The 4,911-nt window shown below is 49.1% G+C and overlaps 1 pseudogene; it reads right to left on the reverse strand.

The window, feature by feature from the left end:
- Positions 1 to 748: 748 nt before the first annotated feature.
- Positions 749 to 4,194, reverse strand: LOC101360974 (protein Shroom3-like; annotated as a pseudogene).
- Between the last annotated feature and the right edge of the window lie 717 nt (positions 4,195 to 4,911).

A 4,911-nucleotide genomic window follows, 5' to 3' on the forward strand; every position in this document is an offset into this window, starting at 1 on the left:
TGTTCTCTCAGTGGGAGAAGGCAGCTGAGTGAAGGCCTAGCAGGAATTTGAATCCCCTGGTTTTCAAAGGGAACTTTGCATAAGAGGAATGAAGGTATTGCTAGCTTGCAAAGCCAAACAGGGAGATCTGTTTGCCTTCATCTAGAGAACAGCAGAAGAGGTTCAGTTTTGCTAACTAAACCTTGTGTGCTTAACACGAGCATGTAGCTTCCTCCGTGCCTGAAAGAGAATGCAAGAGCTTGCTGCCCTCTTGTGGGGATGAAGGGAAAAAGATTCACTTTCTGGGTTTGAAAATACCTCTGTGTTACATGCCGAAGAAAGTTGCCTGTGCATTGTCTACCTGGGTAAAGTGTACCACTTTTCTCCCTTTCAAGTAGTTGAAGCCTTTCAGGGTTTGCAGCATTCCGGGAGGCATTCTGTGCTGCGCGGCTGAGAAGACCGCTTGACAGACGGTATCGCTAAAGGAGAAGACAAACCGCGTTTCTGCCATTCTGGAACACGAATGAGGCAAAACCGTAGTTGTGCTGTGTAAAACCTTTGTCAGCAGCAAGTGTAAGTTCCGCATTCACCACTTGAAAGAGAAAGGAAAATACAGCGTTCTCCTTCATGCTGCTCAACTGAATCTACTGAAGTTTTCAGTTTTGTTAGAAGATAGTGTCCGCCCACCACAAGCTGCTTTCTCAAGTGTTCTCTCAGTGCGAGAAGGCAGCAGATTGAAGGCCTAGCAGGAAGTTGAATCCCCTGGTTTTCAAAGGGAACTTTGCATAAGAGGAATGAAGGTATTGCCAGCTTGCAAAGCCAAACAGGCAGATTGCTTCTGCTAGGGGGTCAGGTGCCTGCGTATCCCTCTCTGAGCAGCAGGCGGCGCTGGCTGAGCTGGTTCCTTCTAGGCCAGGGTAACAGTGTGCCACTCACAGGGCGCGTGTGGTGCCAGGGAGGCCACCGCTGTTGCTTCGGGACTCTGCAGCCGCACGTGGTCCGCGGCTGGCCAGACTGCCAGGGCCTGGATGCCCCAGGCACCCCCAGTTGGAGGCCCCTCAGTTCAAAAGAGGTGGTCCCCAGGACAAGGGACTGCATCCTTGATGCTGTTTTGGTAGGCGCAGCTGAAGTGGGCATCCAGCAGGACCCTCTCAGGGGTGTTAATCCTGTCATCTGGCCACACAGCCATCTTCTCAGCCTCGCTGAAGAGGTGAAATGTGCTGTGGATGTGGAGGAGGCGAGCATCCCATCTAGGGGGCTCACCTCCTTGGAGTGAGGGGCCCTGGCCGCCATCTGCACCCCTCTTCAGCTGTTGGCCACGTGGCTGCCAGGAAACCTCTTCAAACTTTGTCTCTCCGTTTTTGAAGTGCTGGTCCCCATTGCCTAGAGGCTCAATGGATTCAGAAAAATGCATATAGGCTTTTGCCTTCTCAAATTCATTCCCAGAAATACTGGAAGTTGAGACTGTCCTGTTGGGCCTATAAGTTTGACCATAACTGGAGCAGCCTACACTTGAGGGTCTCCGGCTGCCTTGCTCTCGCTGCTCAATTTTAGAAAACTTCTCCAGCACCAAGCTGTGGGGCTTCCCATACTGAAAGCCCTGCAGAGCCGAGGTGATGCCTGAGCTGAGTGTCCTTCTGCATAGACTGGAAGTCTGCCGGAGTGGTAGGTAGGAGGGCTCTTCCTACCTTGGGTCTGAACTGTGGAAAGAGGCCTAAGCGAGTTTTCCCCTCGGGTCTTGGATAGGAAACTGGCCTGTCCCTACGGCTTCTGTAATCAGGATCGACTTTCCCTCCAGGATCCTAAGCCTTGGTGTTGACTATAGAGGCTGGTTTGCCATCTGGGTAGCCTTCCTGAGATCCTTTCCTAGCTCCAGGCTGCTTTGCCTTCTTAGACTTTCTGGAATGTTCTGGAGGGAAGAGAGAACCTACTTGGTCTTGTCAAAGTTTATTGACAGGCTCTGGCCTAGGCCTTCTCTCTCTTGCCACGTCTGGAGGTTGGCATTGTGGTCTTCCTGGAAATCCACTTCCCAGGGCTCTGAGTGGCTGGAAGATCCCTTGTCTTCCACTTGCCATGCCAGACCCTGAGTGGGTTTGAGGCTGCGGTGATTAGAAGATGATTTGTTGCTGTGAGTGCTCTTTCTGTCATTGGAATGTGGGCTGTTGCCTTGGGGAGATGTGAGATGTCTCCTCGGGGAGGTATCCTCCTTATTTTCAGGCACTGATGGGAAATGGACTTTGTAGGGGACCAACTTGGCTGTAGTTTCTGGTTTCCTGTCCACTGGGGACAGTGAGTCATGTTCTAGGGTCTCATAGAAGGCAAACCCAGGCCTGCTAGACTCATTTTGGTTCCCATTCTCATCAAAGGTAGCCATCTTGTCACAAGCTGCTTGAGGGGCTGTATATCCACTCTCCTTGGCCAGTGCAGGGTAGAGCATACCATTTCTGTTCCTGGAAGGCTGGGGCACCTGGGCAAAGTGTGGCTTCACGGAAGGTACAGGGTAGATGCCAGTCGAGAGCAGAGGTTGGCCTGCTTGTGCCTTTTGGGTATAATTACACTTGGGCTTCACCAGAGGGCTGCTCTCTGGACCCCTGTTTAGTACAGTATGCAGCTGTTCCTCTATAAATGGAGACTTCAGAGAGCCTGATGAGTTTGACTGAGGCTGGCAGAAACATTTCTGATCCAGGCTAGACCAGTAGCTGGACAGATCACGGTGCCAGATGGCTGCATATCTGTCACTCTAAGCTGGAGAAAAGAGTGCAACTACCTGAGAAGGCGGGTTGTAAGCGGCAGTCTTCAGGGAACTGGGGCACTGCTGGTTCCAGGATGGGGGTGGCACTCCCTTGCCCCAAGGAACATTATGGCATTTATCACAACTCTGACCTGCTGATGCTCGGGCCTCCCTACCTTGAAGAAACAGGGCTGAAGAGTTTACCTCATACTCTTCTGAGACTCCCCTCAGAGTCTCATAAACTGTCTTGACATAGTGAATGTCTGCTTGCCTCATCCCTTCCAGGAGGCCACCTTTAGCAGAAGAGATATGCATGGAGACTGAAAGTTCCCAACCAGAGATGATAGGAGGTGGATACTCTAGGATGCTAGAACTGGTGGAGAAGGAGCTGTAAGCAGAGTCTCTCTTGTTATGCAGGTGGCTGAGCTGGTCAATGCTGCTGGTTGACTTGACAGGGGAAAGAAGATGGCAAGGTGGGTATCCGTTACTGGTCTCCAGGTTCTCCATGCTCCCCTGGGAACTGCACTGGTCAGGGATCTGCCTCAGATAAGTATGGTCATAGTTGGTGAGGTCACTTGTAGAGGTGCTGGAATGGTAGCTTTGGTGCCAAGGGGTGCCAATCGTGCCCTGGGGTATTTGCATTATGCTGGCATTGGGCTGGTTCTTCCCAAATTTGGTTGAATGCCAACAGTGAGGTTGACCTGCAGGTGCACTGTGCCTGTGTTTTAGCCAAAGTTTAACTGCTCCCAACCATGTTGCTTTCCTCTGCTGGGGGTCAGAGGTGAGGTGCTCAGGGCTGAAGAAGTTAGAGGTGGCAGTATCTGCACTGCCCTGGTCTACACAGGGCCGCTGCCTGTGGGCAACACGGGGCTCCAGGCGTCAGCCAACTCCAAACCTTGCCGCTGCTCAAAGGAGGCGGCACAGGGCATCCCTGAAGCTTCTCACAGTGCTTAACAACGGGTAGCTCTACCGTGTCCTGCACCGCTGTGCCCCGGCAACCGCGAAGAACTAAGGGCATGGGGCTCCAGGGGCCGAATCCGTCTGCGGCGGGAATGGAGGCTGCAGGGATGCCCGACAACCACTCCTCCCTGCTCCAAGGCTGCTCATCCCGGTGTCTTGCAGCCCGCCATGCAAAAGGGTTCCAGCTCACATCATGCTCCCTAGGTCAATAATTATTAGCCAATCAAATAAAATCAAGTCTCCTAACCTCTTGTTTATCTCTCCACACCTCTGTTTAGTGTCCCTCAAAGGTGAGAGTATTTACGAGTGGTTGAGAGTCAGTGTGTGTCCAGCATGCATCCAAAGCTGAGTTCAAATCCCAGCTCTGCCATCTATTAGATTTGGGTCTTGGGAAAGTTACATAATCTTGCCATGTTTTCTTTTCGTCATCTATAAAATAAAGAAAGCAGCAAGATACCAACTTTGAAGAATTTTCTGAGGATCAAAGCTTACCATATAGTAAGAATTTCACAGTTGTCAGCCATTTTTATTCTGAAATTGCTGAATGCATTTTATAATAGAACATTTCAGATAAAATCAGTCACTATGCATCAATTCCCAGGGTTTTATGTATCAACTTCTACTACATATCTCCAGGTCTAGCCTAGAAATCAGTATGGAATAAATTCCATGTTTTACAACCAGGACTTCAAGAAACCAGCAGTCTGAGCTTTCACTAAAAAGAAAATCAATATTGAAATCAGATACCTAAAACGTAAATTACATGATCAAAGCCCTTTCCAGGACTCCCTTTCTCCCTCTGTCTCTCTTGTAGATAGGCAAAGAAGGCAAAGACCCAGAGAAATACTGAATATTTCAATAGGGAATTTCAACATACTCCTTGTAATTTTATAATATCCATGGCTTAGACTGGTATGGAATAATATCAAGAAAACTCATCCCTTAGTTCCTAAACTCCTCAAGGGGAGAGGCTACATTAAATATCAAATAGATTTTGGAGTCTTTCTCATAGTGTCCCATACAGTGATAGTCATATTGTAAATGATTGACAAATTCTTGATGGACGAAGCTAAAGTAAATCTGCATACCAGTAGAGAAGAGGTTATGTTTCAAAGGAAATAATAATAATAATAAGATGTGACAAAGGAGAAACAAAGAAATTCATGGCAAGAGAACAGCAAATACAAGGACAATTATGCAGCAGTAAGGACAACTTGAACCACAAGCAATCACAAGAACAA

The sequence above is a fragment of the Trichechus manatus genome, unplaced genomic scaffold (genome assembly GCF_000243295.1).
Source record: "Trichechus manatus latirostris isolate Lorelei unplaced genomic scaffold, TriManLat1.0 scaffold00219, whole genome shotgun sequence".
NCBI classification, from domain to species: Eukaryota; Metazoa; Chordata; class Mammalia; order Sirenia; family Trichechidae; genus Trichechus; species Trichechus manatus.